Source organism: Hyperolius riggenbachi, chromosome 3 (assembly GCF_040937935.1).
Source record: "Hyperolius riggenbachi isolate aHypRig1 chromosome 3, aHypRig1.pri, whole genome shotgun sequence".
Classification (NCBI taxonomy): Eukaryota; Metazoa; Chordata; class Amphibia; order Anura; family Hyperoliidae; genus Hyperolius; species Hyperolius riggenbachi.
The window spans coordinates 347,464,662-347,479,592 of NC_090648.1; the positions used below are offsets into that span (position 1 = coordinate 347,464,662).

The window sequence follows — 14,931 nt, forward strand, 5'->3', positions numbered from 1 at the left end:
AATTGTTTACAAAACAGTTCGTAAAGTATTTATACAAAAGCATCTTTTATAGACAAGGCAGATGGTCTATCAATAGTGCAAGTCAGAAAAAATTAACCAATATATTTAAAAAACATATCTGGTTGGCAAATTATCGTCACCATCCGCTTGTGGTAGCTTTTACATCTAACTAGAAATCTTCATAAAACACAATAACAAATCAGTTGTCCCACTGTTAATCATTCTCCTCCTCCCCCATATCCCTCACTCCGCCCCCAGCAAGATCCGGCTTAGTCTGTTCCCCCTTCCAGCTTTCACCAATATTAGATTATTGATACTTCTGCCCCCATAGTTTCTCGCAAAAAGGGTATGCATTTTAGCATGCCTTCATCAGCTTTTTATAATCCTCAGTATTTTTAAAATCGATCCATTGGGCCCATGTAACATAGCATTTGTGGGATAGGTCTAGCTTTACTGCTCTTAATTCTTCCATAGTGTAGATGTAATCAACTTTAGTTAGCCAATCTTTCATGGAGGGTATCCTGTTTGATTTCCAGTGTCTAGGAATGAGTACCTTAGCTGCGTTGAGATGGATCAAGAGGGAATTTTTGTATGTCTTAATTGATAAGTCATTATGATGTAAGAGCATGGCCAATTTAGTGAAAGGGATATGGAGAGACGAGATTTTAATAGACCATTTATGTATTAGTCTCCAGAATGGGGTGATAGATGGACAATCCCACCATATGTGATCATAGGAGGCTGGAGAGGTGTTGCAACGCCAGCAGCTTGCTGGGTAATCTGGGATAATTTTGTTTAACGATTTGGGAGTCTTATGCCACCTTGTTAAAATTTTGTAGTTTGCTTCTTGAACTAAAGAGTTCACTGAGCATTTATGAGTTAGGGTAAATATGTTCTCCCAGTCTATTTTTTTCCGCCTCATTCTCTCTAGAAGCTTCCCATTTGTCCGTGAAAGGTAATGGCGTCTCAGGGCTTAGGTCGTCCAGGCCCTTGTACATTAAAGATACTGTATGGGAAATGGTTTCCCCGCTCTGACACAGCTCCTCAAAACCAGTCAAGGCCCTACACAGAGAGTTCTTGTTAGCTGGGTTAGTAAGATAGGAGCATACCTGACGAAAAGGCCATGGCTTGATAATGGAGCCCAAATATCTATTTGTTATTTTGTTTCCTTCCTTAAATTGAAAAGCTTTAAATTCAGATTTAGAGTTGTGGGTTTCAATTTTAAAGAAGGGACCTTTAATTCCAGGGCCAAAATCAGAGTTAAAAATCAAGCTTGTAAGGGGACTCAGTTTAGAAGAGAGCTTGTATACTCTGCAAGCCTTTTGAAATATCTGCAGTGCACTCTGTATCAGCATACAATCCTGTGCGACGTGTTTGGCAACTGGGTTAGGAATCCAGGGAGTACTCCTTACGGGTTGGCCCAAAATCTGCTCATCCAATTGTGTCCATAGTTTTTCTGTTTCATGACAGGACCAGTCAATTATTCTGGTTAGTATGCAGGCTATGTGGGATCTTTCCAGATCAGGGACTGCTGCACCGCATTTTTGTTTTGGTAGGATCAAAATACGCCTGTTAACTCTGGGGGGACGGCCATTCCAGATAAACTGGCCCAATTTGCTCTGCAATCCTTTCAAGAATGGTTTAGGAAGGTGAATGGGCACAGCTTGAAATAGATACAGAATGCGAGGAAGAATGTTCATCTTGACTACAGCAATACGCCCGAACCAAGACAGTGTCAAGCCCTCCCACCTTTTAAGGTCCTCAAGTATGGTATTCTGAATTTTAGGGAAATTCAACGTGAAGAGCAGTCCAGTATTGTTTGATAATCTAACACCCAGGTAAGTAATTACACCATTGCTCCATTTGAAAGGTAAAGCACGTTTCAGCTCTTTCACTAGGGCTTCAGAGATCGAGATATTCAGAATTTCAGATTTTGCAAGGTTCATTTTAAAATTAGAGATAGATTCATAATCGGAAAAAGCTTCAATTATAGCATTCATAGATATCTTAGGTTTGGAGATAAATAATAGAATATCGTCTGCAAAAGCTGCCACTTTAACATGTAACTCTCCCACCCTGATACCCTGAATATTCTCATTTCTGTTTATATGTCTGATAAAAGGCTCCAGAATCAGAATAAACACCAGGGGTGATAGCGGGCAGCCTTGGCGTGTGCCATTTTTTAGTGAGAATGAGTTAGATAGGCATCCATTCACCTTTATCTAGGCTGTTGGGCAGTTATAGAGTGCTAGAATTTTTGACAGCATTATTGGCCCCACATTAATATAGTGTAATACTTCCTTCATATAATCCCATGCTACTCTGTCGAAGGCCTTCTCCGCATCAACTGAGAGGAGAAGGCCTTCGACCTTTCGCTTGTTGATGTATTCAATCAGAGTAATGGCTTTAGTGGTGTTGTCCCTGGCCTCTCTGCCAGGGACAAAACCAACTTGGTCCCCCCCCAATAAGGGACGGGATCGTTTGTACAAGCCTATTTGCGATAACCTTACTGAATAGTTTGGTATCAACGTTTAGTAGAGATATAGGTCTGTAATTAGCACAGACTGTATCATATTTTCCCTTCTTGGGGATGACTGTAATGTGGGCAGCTTACATTTCTGCTTTTAATGGGTTTTCTGCTGAAATCTCATTAAACAGGGATGTCAGGTGAGGGACCAAGATGCTTTTAAAAGCCTTGTAATATGCGCCAGAGAAGCAGTCTTATTCGGTTGTAGTGATTTAATTGCAGCAAACACTTCATCTTCGTGAAATTCTTTCCCCCACTCCTCTAACGTTTGCTCACTGATTTTGGGCATTTTGAAGCTCACCAAGTATTCTTGGATTTTTTGGATTCTTGTGGGGGCATCTCCAGGTCCCTCTGTGGTAGATTTCAAAGAATAGAGATCTAGGTAAAAATCTACAAATCTGCGAGCTATGTCTGCCGTTTTCTGCATTCAATGCCCTAGTAACTTGATGTTCCCACTTTGTACACAAGACTCCGATTGTTTATATTTACACAATTTTTAATCACAAAGATAAAATGGATGTAGTCCACAAATGTGGAAGATCAGCCTTATACTCCAGATGTACAGGGGGTACTCACATTAGGCAAGACACATTAGACCAACTTATAGACCCAGGAATTTTCTCTCACCACCCAGTATTCCCTCGAGTAAGAAGGCTTTGGCACAGACACACAGAAGCAATATGCATTTGTTAAAAGTGCTGTCACTATCCCAATACATACACCGCATTAACACAGCAGTATAATCCCCAGATGCATTGAAAACCAATATAGTAGATTATTCACACAGTACTGTGTTGAGTATTTAGAATCATTATCATCATCATGTAGACAGCAGATACCCATGTTGTGCCTTCAACACGGCATAGAATTATGAGGCTGGCTGCAGTTCCACAATTAAAGCAATCCTTAGAGGAAAATATATAGTTCACCAGACATTGGCAATATTTTCAAGGCTGGAAGTATGACTTTAATCTCTCACTTCTCTTTGGTGCTGTAGATAGCTGATCAGATTTATGGTGCGGCCCTTTGGTATGGAGAATAGCCAAGCACAGTTTGGGCATGGCTGGTCAGCAATGAGATGGCAGAGCACTTCACTGTTACACAAGGTCACATTTTTGTCATTGGTGCTTGACATATATTGTTAGGAGTTCAACTACATTGTAGCTGAACTCACATAAGGTAGTGGTAGGTATGGCGTGAGTATATAGGGAAGGGTTCTGCCAGAAGAGGTAGGGGGTAGAAAGCTACAATAAAGAGAGGTCTTCAATATTGGAGAAAAGGTTAGTGTTAGGAGTGGATTTTTTTTTGTACAGAGACTGTTGGACTTACACTATATTCTTCTTGATAATGAGGCTTATCCATTCAGACTAATTCTGCAAAATACCTGCACATCTAATGGTAACTCCAAAGCAATTATTTCCATAGCAAATTCAAATCCTACTTACCCCAATGTGATGCTGGATGGCCCATACGTATCAAAATACAGCTCACAGTGCTTGCATACGGCCATCCTGTAGAGGTATAGGAACCTCTGCTCTGCCAATAACTTCACTGCATCTAGGTTCTGGGGAGACAGGAAAATGGAATGACTAACAATTCACTGGAGCTGAATCCAGAATGGAATGGAATACACTTGGTGGATTGGCAGAATGAACTGGTATTACAGGATATATTCAGCAACGCAATATTTGGCATTAAAAAAATGGCTCCTCTTCTCTAGAAGCTAGGCACCGTTGAATGACAGGAAGTCGGTGAAGAAAAACAGGCGTGGCTTATACAAAACAATGTAAAATATAAAAGCGCCTTTAAAAATATTCACAAATCATAACATTAAGATGCATGTATGTATATGAAATATATAAAAACTGTAAGAAACTGTTTTAGGCTCCCTGCAAGCAATTCCGATTTTTAATCGGTTTTTACATCCGATTCCGATTTTTAATCGTTACTGCAAGCTGCATTTTTTTCCTCCATTTTTCTGTTGATTGTATTCAGGGAAAATCGGAATTGCAAATCGGAATCGCAAAACGGATTTGCAGTGTGCAGGGAGCCTTATACATTTAACCCTAAAAATATATGAATGCATAAAAGGTCATTGCAATGCTACGACACTACTGCAAATTATGTTCTATTTGTATCCAGGCCTGCCTATGATACGAAATAACAACCACACACATATAGTTTTGTATTAAATATTCAGCCCCTAAATGATCTTTATAGAAATGGCAAACAACACCACACTTGTATAATCAGGCTTGCTTTGTTTCACTGATCTCATTCAAACCTTCGGGAAATATCCTTTCCAATTTGTGGTTTCAAAATGTTTCCCTATTATGTAACACTCTAAATCTATTCATATGTGTAGTTGGATTAATCAACTCAAATGTGTAATAATTACCAGCAAAGAAGGATTGTTGTAAATGTCTCAGCTTAATATGTAATTTTATACCTATTACCTATGTTTAGTCAGTTTTACCATTGGGATTGCATAGCCCACATAATGGAGGCCAAAGGGGCAATTTAACTGCTAACTGATAGGTGTATCATTGCATGTGATGTATGAAAAGTGGAATCTAGTTTTTTCATTCTTACTTTTACTAACCAAGTTTTTAAATTTAACTGATCCTGGAAAGCACGGCCCTCACCACTTAAAGAGTACCTTCGGTATAAAAGACAGAACCGGTTATGTTAGGCTCTGTCTTAATGATGAAGTATTGAGGAGTTAATTACTTACCTGATCTGCCATAATTCAGACTCAGGAGTTTCTTCGCCCTCTTCCTCAGGAACGCAATGATGATTCCAAAGTCTGAGGGTAGGAACACACTAGGTAGAATTGCATATGCGTTTTCCACTATGTGCTATGGAAAACGCATATGAGATTCTGCCTAGTGTGTTCCTACCCTGATAAAGCTCTTCAGAAACCTCCACCTGCATTGCCACAGTCCATCCCCAGCTCAGCAGCCCCCCCCCCCCCAAATAAAAGCACACAAAATCCAGACTCATCACCTCGAGCTGGGACATTTAAACACTTGCAGATGTAATAGGGAGGTGCTGAAAGGGGTGTGGCATGCAAAACAACAAAGTCAAAATGGACTTCCGCACACTCATACAAATCCTCATTCTAATTCATTCACAAAAATCGGGACACTTACTGCAACTGGCGTGATGATGCACCAGGGGTGCACAAGCGCGACTTCAGCTGAAGTTGCCCGATTACCGGAGTCGCTAGTGGGACAACGGTTGGGACCAAGAGTGCAGGCAGTGGCGGTTTTCAAGCCCATATGGTCACCGCGCTGTGGTAGCTCACTGATAGAACAACAGTGACTGTAAGGTAGGTATATGCAGTGATGGGTATTATAATGTGTACCTGTCACACACAGAAAGGTACCGGACAGGCACAGTGACACGGAGTGCGCTCTTGTAGGTAAGTGGGTGCACTGAAGTGAACAGCAGGTAGTAGGTGTGCACCTGTCACACACACAGGTAGTCACTGAATGTGCAGGGCCTGGCAGTGACACACACAATAGGAATTACCAAGGCTGTCTATGCAACACAAGTGTCAGTGGGACACACACACACACACACACACACACAAAAAAATTGGATCACAAGAACAAGATTAGCTCTCAAAAGAGCTGTTGAGGGGTGCTTTTTAGCAATAAGAATCAGCAAGGAGCAAGCTAAGAAGCCTACAAGAGCCTAACTAAGCTTTCCCTATGAGAGTCTGCAGCAGCTTTCCTTCTCTAATTAATGCAGGCACACAAGTGAGTCCAATGCCTGAAGCTGTCTGCCTTTTATAAGTTGATTGATCAGAGCCATTGTAGCTTGGAGGTGCCACAACACGGACCGATGTGATGCGAGGGCGAGAGCTTGCTGTCCATCCACTCGCTCCGGTGACCCGCACGCATCACTTCCGGTCCGGACGGGCACTTCCGCTTAGCTCCCATTGGCTCTGCAAGCGGATTTATTTCCGCACTTCTGACACACAGGCACGCCTTCTGATGACGCCGTGAGAACGGCGAAACATGTAAGGGCCTTGCCTGTATGAGACGCCGTCTCCTCCCGCGGACCCCCGACTCACCCAGCTCCACCGCACCTTTTTGGGGGACATCTTGTAGCACCTGACGGGCGCCTCTGAGCCCTTCCAGCACACCAGGACTGGCACCTCAGCACGTGTCCGTGCACCCCTGGGCACACCACCACGGCAGTGGATACGGCAGTGGATACCAACAGCTACGACACCGCCAGCTCCACGCGCACCAGTTTGACAATCTGCTGGTCAACCATCTTGACAGATAAGCTGCCTGCATCTCTGGACACACGAGGATCACAGGAGGGTGAGATACAGGCAATACCCATATGTTGATCATGATTGATTAAGTGTGATGCATGGCCTGAAGCTACGCTGTCTGCTTTTCTACGTCTTTGCCAGCCTATTTGTGTCTCTGCTTTGGACTGTGGAGTGCTCTCCTTTTTGCAGTGTTTTGCTCTGGACTGTCCCTCAGCAAGTGATCGAGTGTTGAACAACTTCATTACAGCTATATGAGCTCATATCATTACCTGGCCAGTGATGTGTGTGAAAGGTGTGCATGGGGTCTATGTGAGGAGATGGCCATCTCATAGTTTTTTAATCATTACATGATTCTTAGACGGAATTTCAATAAAATTTATATTTTTATAGATTTTTTATATATCCTTATTTCATATATCACTGATAGCATCTGTGGAACTTTATCCTCTACAAATTTGTGTGTGTCTTTTATAAGTGGGGGAGTGGCTCCAGGAGGGAGTGTACCCTGATTGGCTACAATATGCCTGCTGACTGTGATGTAGAGGGTCAAAGTTGACCCTAATGATGTAGTATAGGAGGCGAACCGCCATAAAGTTCACTTTAGTGGGCGAACGCGAACCACCGAAATTCGCCGGGAACCATTCGCCGGGAACCGTTCGGGCCATCTCTAATCACTGGTGACAACACTTATCATACTGTCATTGTTCTTGTTATGGAGAATGAGGCACACACAAAATTGATTAGGTGAAGATTGGGGTAAGTTTGAGGACAAAATAAGTTCACTCTCCATGCAACTTACTTGGTGTAAAGCTGTGCAGTTGCATAATGTAAACATTACAATACAGTATGTGTGAACAGCAATGGACACTGTGTGCGTTATACCATACACATTAATTCAAAGCCTGCATGCAGCAAGCTAGAATAAGGCAATTCATCACAAGGCAGAGTTGTGCACAGGCCCATAGAATTGTATGAGCAATGAGTTCACATGCAAAATGTTTCTGCAATGTAATGGATTATAGAGTGATTGCACTAAAATCTAATATACCTGAGTGTACTGCCGCTGCTTTTTGTCCTCAACCCCAAGTGTCACACGGCTGTCCCCAGTGCAGCGCTGCTGCTGATCGCAGAGCTGCGCTGTGTAAATAGACAGCAATCTTGCCCTCTAACAGTCTCCCGGTTTTTCTCTGCTGCTTGCAGTATGGTACCTATTGTTTAAGCTTCACCAGGCCGATGGGTGTCTGAAAAACTCAGTGCTCACTATCAGTGAGGATACTGCTTTGTAGGGAAGGGAAGACTATGGCCTCAATTCACTAAGCATATCTCCTGTCTTTAATAAGGTATTTAGAGTCATCACCATGGTGATAAGGCATGTAGTATTCAGGAAACATTTTACCTCAGACAAACCTAAAGTTAACGCTTCAATCTTTAAAATAACTCCAGAATTCTAAAGTTAAAGACAGGCTGTTAATTAACCTCCTGCCGACCTCGTCACGCCGGGAGCCCCAGGACCACCTAACGCCGATCGGCGTAAAGTCCTGGGGCCAGCTAATGCAGGAGATCACGCGCATCTCCTGCTTGGAGGGGCGGAGCTCCTCCCCGCCTTCAGTCTCCGAGCGGCGATTGTCACTCGGGAGACTGTTAGACGGCATGATCACCGTCTATTTATATGTACAGCACTGCGATCGGCATCAGCGCTGTACTGGGGACAGCCGCGCGACATGGCTGTCCCCCTGGGACACTGGAGAGCGATCGGCTCTCATAGGCAGAAGCCTATGACAGTCGATCGCCATGATTGGCCGGCTGTGGGGAGGGAGGGAAAATATTTAAAGAAACACTTTTTTTATAAAAAAAAAAACAACGATAAAAATATTTGCACAAACAAAAAAAAACATGGGGGAGCGATCAGACCCCACTAACAGAGAGCTCTGTTGTTGGGGAGAAAGGGGGGGGGGTTAATCACTTGTGTTGTGCGACCCTGAAGCTTGGCCTTAAAGCTGCAGTGGCCTATTTTACTAAAAATGGCCTGGTCACTAGGGGGGTTTAGCACTGCGGTCCTCAAGAGGTTAACTGCGTGTGAAAATAACTACAGAGGAGGTAACTTAAGGAATGGAGAGATAAGATAACTCGCTCACTGTGTCATGGCAAGTTTTCTCTTGCCTTATCTCCAGCATGATCTTAGTGAATTGAGGCCTATGTTGTCCTGTCTTGTAAGGAACATCCTCCCACTGTGGTTTTCACAGCAACTACTCTAACTGGGTGGGGAGGATAAAGGTGCACACTCTTTCTTGATTTCCTCAGAAATGAACATATCCAGCACCTTGGACAGCTGCTTTGTTTGTGTTTATATCAGCTGTCTCTTTGTTTGTGTGCCTGGTGTTGCCAATAGTTTGCATACTGGTAAGGCAGTTTTACTGATATTTACTATTTACTTTTCAGGACATCAGGCTAAATTTGACTGGCTGTTTAAAAAACAAATTCGAACAGATAACATCTTTTTATTTTTTTTATTTTTTTTTTTTTTTACCATTCTCAGTGCAGGAAAACAAAAAATACTTCAGATATTGTTTTAGTAGGACTAGTACTATACGCACCGACTGTATGTTTATCCTATGCTTTTACTTAGTGGAAGCCTAAGTAGTTGTCTGCATTACATTATTATATTTGTGTTACATTAATTCTAACTACATTTTTGGGGGGGATCCCAAATACTGAAACGCTTGTAATCTAACAGCTTCCAGTTTGAAAGGCAGAGCCTTCCTTGGGAAACATTTTCTCTAAAGGCCAGAGGAGAGGATGAGAGCAGTCGAGAGACATCATCTCAAGACTTGTCAGCTTTTCAGACAATTCCTGAAGATGTTTGTTGTATTATTTAGTATATCCACCCACAGAGCAAAGATTTTTGAGAAGAACATGTTAGGGGAGTAGCATTTGAGACAACCTGACAAGTGACAGATGAAATAAAAACAACTTACATGACATATTTGAATCATGTTTGCAATGCTGACTGTATAGGGAGGATTTAATGATGCCTAAGGATGTAGACAAAGGCATCAAATCCCATCCACATTATTGGTTCCATGGACAGGGAAATCCAGGAATCCCTAACAATATTATTACAGGGCTTTAATTAGTTTTTGCATTTTTTCATATACCGTATTTTTCGGCATATAAGACGCACTTTTTCTTCCCCCAAACAGGGGGGGGGGGGGGGGGGGGGAAGTGGGTGCGTCTTATATGCCAAAGATAAAAAAAAAAATGGGTGCAGAGAGCGCAGGGAAGCGCTTACCCGTCCTGCCGTGGCGCTCCTTTACCCCTTCTCTCCAGCTGCGATTCTCTTTCCCCTCTTGAAGTCAAGTTCAGTGAAGCTGCTGCCGCCACTGGGTCCTCTGTTCCTCCTGTAATGAAACTAAAGATAGGTACATTAGTGGCACGTTACCGATAGTTTATGCGCATCCGCAATCCCCTTCAATGCACCTCATGGAAAGCCGCCCCCTGCCACTACACGCTGGGTCCTTCTCGCTGGCCGCCTCCTTCCCAGTCTTCACTGCACGTGCGTCGCGTCATGCGTGATGTCACTAATGTACCTATCTTTAGTTTCATTACAGACAAGACAAATAGACAAATAACATTTATATCGCACTCTTCTCCTGGGGGACTCAAAGCGCCAGAGCTGCAGCCACTAGGACGCGCTCTATAGGCAGTAGCAGTGTTAGGGAGACTTGCCTATGGTCTCCTACTGAATAGGTAGGTGCTGGCTTACTGAACAGGCAGAGCCAAGATTCGAACCCTGGTCTCCTGTGTCAGAGGCAGAGCCCTTAACCATTACACCATGCGGAGGACCCAGCGGCGGCAGCAGGTTTACTGAACTTGACTTCAAGAGGGGAAGAGAATCGCTGCTGGAGAGAAGGGGGAAAGGAGAGCTGCGGCAGGATCATGTGTAGTATTGATGGTGTTGTAGTGTTAGTATAGTGTAGTGGTTTGAAGTGGTTATTCTATTGAAGTGGTTTGTTGTGTTAGTGCTGGATAGTGTAGTGAAGTGTATTGAAGTGGTGTGGTGTGTTGTGTTAGTGCAGTATAGTGCAGTGAAGTGTATTGAAGTGGTGTGTTGTGCTAGTGCAGGATAGTGTAGTGAAGTGTATTGAAGAGGTGTGTTGTGTTAGTGCAGGATAGTGTAGTGAAGTGGCGTGTTGTGTTAGTGCAGGATAGTGAAGTGGTGTGTTAGTGCAGTGTTGTGTAGTGAATTGCTATGTAGCTTAGTTGGTAGGGCAGCAGGGGATAGTGTAGTGTAGATAGAGTAGGTTAGAGACAGTTTTAGGAGGTGAAAGGTCCATAAGATGCCCCTGCATCACAGACGCACCTAGGTTTAGTTATTTTTTTCCCTAATTTTTGCCCTCCAAACTTAGGTGCGTCTTATATGCCGAAAAATACGGTACACTCCAGCATAAACCGATGTTGGTCCTAGCTCACATAGTTGCTTACACTTCAGTGAAGATTTGTCCCCTTTAAATCAAATAGCATTCACTGCCTTGTTGTTATACTGGCCAGGATAATATGCTGTGCAGAGCTGTGCCTCCATATGCCATTTACAGCAACATATTGTTGACATATGCGATTATTGTAAGCCATGGCTAGCGGTTGCAGTCAGTGAAGGCAATTCATGCTAAAAAGATGAAAAAACAAACAAACAAACAAAAAAAACAATACCAGTTGCCAGGCAGTCCTGCTGATCTTTCTGGTCAGTAAAGTCTAAATGTCACGCCTGAAACAAGCATGCAGCAATCTTGTCATATTGGTCATAGAAATCTGATCTGCATGCTTGTTCGGAGTCTATGGCTTTAAGTATTAGAGGCAGAGAATCAGCCGGACTGCCAGGCAATGTGCATTATTTAAAATGAAATAAACACGTCAGCCTCTATATCCCTCTCCCCTCGGGTTCCCTTTAAGCAGACCTGTTAACAGCTTGCATAATCTGAATAAGTCTGACCTTGAGAGACTACAGGTCCCAGACATCCCAGTAATACTGAAGAAGGAGCACATACTGTAAGTCATGCTGTGCTGGATGCCTCTGAACACATCTTATTGAATGAATTGTTTAATAAGTGGGATGATGTGAAATTCAAAAAAGATAATAACGTGTGAAGGTCAGAGAGGCAGGCGCTGAAGGATATAAACAGTGATAAATCTATGGTGATAAAGAAATCAGACAAAGGTTGGGTTTTGGTAATCCTGGCTGCTGATCAATATATTGCGGAGGTCAGGAAACAACTGGAAGATGTTTAGAATAATTGCTCACTACCCGGAGACCTGCTATGTAAAAACGAGGAAGAGATCCAATGTGTATTGAATAAGGCTTATTCTAGTGGTTGTCGATAACTTAACCAGTGATTATTTATTTACTTCTGTTCTAGATGTATAACCCAATGTCCACACAAACAACAACAACAAAACCTTTGTAAAGCACTTTCCTCCTGTAGAACCCAAAGCGAATAAGCTTGTCTCAGATCAGTACATAGTGTTGTGTACAGGAGGAAAAGTTAGCTTTTCAGTTTTGATTTACACATATCCAGGGTTGGAGCTGTCTTGATTAAGTTTTGCAAGGCATTCCACAGGGTAGGGTAGCAGGACAGAAAGCTCTGGCTCCAAAAGTTTTTAGTTGGACTCTGGCGGTGGTCTAGTTATTAGATCCCATTCATTTGAGGTTGTGGGTGGAGGAGGGTCAATTCTATCTGCTCCAAATGCCATTTTAAAGGCCCTGGGCCAATAAGTGGGTTGGATTTTGCAGCCACTATTCACTCCTCCCTTGTTAATGTGTAAAGATTACCCATGGCTAGGAGACCTCATGAGGAAACGTGATCAATTTGACTGACTGAATAATCTGGAAAGCTCTGAGTTTTTGTAATCACTTCCTGGTTTAGCACATGACCATGACCAGCAACCTTACAAATCACTTGATCAAATCAATGACATGCTATCCATGTTCTGCAACCTCCCCATATGAAACAACCACCATTCCATGTAGATCCATCTGCAGCAAATGGTGGTCTATGCTATGTGCAGCAACCTCTTCCATGTGACGTCTCCATCTTGTGGCTTTCCTTCTCTGTGTGCAGTCCTCCCTCTCTCCACCCCCATATAAAGCCTTCCTGATTTATATGCAGTCTTCATTTTTAGTTAGCCGGACCAGCTGTCTTTATGTTACTCTACGCCTCCTTTCTTAAAGGATACCCGAACTGAAATGTGACATAATGAGATAGACATGTGTATGTACAGTGCCTGGCACACAAATAACTATGCTGTGTTCGTTTTTTCTTTCTCTGTCTGAAAGAGTTAAATTTAAGATATGCAAGTGGCTGACTCAGTCCTGACTCATACAGGAAGTGACTACAGTGTGACCCTCACTGATAAGAAATTTCAACTATAAAACACTTTCCTAGCAGAAAATGGCTTCTGAGAGCAAAAAAAAAAAAAGAGGTAAAAAAAATGGGCATTTCTTATCAGTGAGGTTCACACTGTAGTCACTTCCTGTCTGAGTCAGGACTGAGTCAGCCACTTAGATACCTGATATTTAACTCTTTCAGGCAGAGAGAAAAAAAAAAAGGAACACAGCATAGTTATTTGTGTGCTAGGCACTGTACATACACATGTCTGTCTATCTCATTATGTCACATTTCAGTTCGGGTATCCTTTAAGTAACCTCTCTGCATGGCTTTGGCCTATGAGGTCTATGCAAAAATATTGCCGTGGATAGAAGGAGCAAAATTTGATGTAATTTTATATAGCAATCTCCAAATTGTATACCACCCATTTAGAAGGGCAGCATATTCTTTATTTACATGAGGCTTGTTTCCCATGAAGGGTTCACATGAATCATATTTTGCACAAATGGTTTTCTGTTGTAAATGATGGTTATAGTTGTACTGTGCTCCACAGGGGCATTGATAGGATCCTAAGAGATCCGGGGCACTTTTGTGCACTCCAGCCGAAAAATGGGTGGGGCCGAGCACCAGAATGTGGGTCTAGTCATTGGCGAGGCAAAATTTACATGAACTTAACAGCGGTCTAAGCAGGCCTGCCCAGAAAAAATGTTGGATGAAGCCCCTCCATTAATACAAAACATAAATAAATGATGCATATTACATAAATAGGCAGTGTCACTTAAGCATAACTATGGAGACAGAAAGGAGAAAAAAAGCGCACACTGTGATACTAGTAGGTGAGGGCTCTAGGCCCTATAGGAAAGGTCCCACCTGGTTGTCGAGGCTGGAAAAACCTATATAGGTTTGCCAGCTGTCACGCTTGTGTCCCTCTTATGCCGGGGACCTGGCTTGCACGGAAATCCTCACTTTATGCTTGATAAAGCAGGGGTGCTCCCCTGGGAAACGCGTCGCAATAACGTTTTTAAACTCAGCCTTTGCATATCTTTGCGGCTAACACCGCTTTGCTTTGCTAGCTGTTTTTATCTCTTACCACACTCATTGCCGGGGAATCAGGCTCGTACCAGCAGAACGCAGAAAAACTTTTACACACCCACCGCAGCGTGTTCTAAATAACCACTGTGGAATCCCGACTGGATCACCATCCAAGACCGTGAGGATATCTGTGCAAGCCAGGTCCCCGGCATAAGAGGGACACAAGCGTGACAGCTGGTAAACCTATATAGGTTTCTCCAGCTTCGACAACCAGGTGAGACCTTTCCTATAGGGCCTAGTGCCCTCACCTACTAGTATCACAGTGTGCACTTTTCTTCTCCTTTCTGTCTCCATATCCAGCACTGTTCTACACAGGTAGCAGCACCTGTGATACAAGGGGACCCGCAGATTGCTCTCTGATGGTAAACCTTACTATCAGGTTCCACAGATCTACTCTGGCTTTCCGCTGAGCAGGCTAGCCTGCTGCCAGGTTGTCTGGCAGTCCCTCCATAGCATTTCCTGACCTTCTAGTGGACCCCTCCCATGCTCCCACAGGCCTCCCATGGAGGCACCACAACCCCTAGCATGCCCCCCATAGAAGAACCCCAGCTCTGACTCTGCTTGGGGGACATCTGGGGCACCCTAGATTAGATCTGTGGCACGTGCCACTGATATTTGGGGCTAGCAATGCCCCTTTTTAG

The 14,931-nt window shown here is 43.3% G+C and overlaps 1 long non-coding RNA gene across 2 annotated transcripts in view; it reads right to left on the reverse strand.

The window, feature by feature from the left end:
- Window positions 1-14,931, reverse strand: part of LOC137561515 (uncharacterized) — a 91,223-nt gene that overhangs the window by 55,511 nt on the left and 20,781 nt on the right. The window contains exons 2-3 of one of the 2 annotated variants that reach the window (XR_011030035.1): window positions 10,108-10,227; window positions 3,973-4,091 (exon numbers count right to left, since the gene is read on the reverse strand). This is a non-coding gene — a long non-coding RNA (uncharacterized lncRNA). The remainder of the gene's footprint in view (window positions 1-3,972; window positions 4,092-10,107; window positions 10,228-14,931) is intronic. The other variant, XR_011030036.1, reaches the window with a different exon arrangement.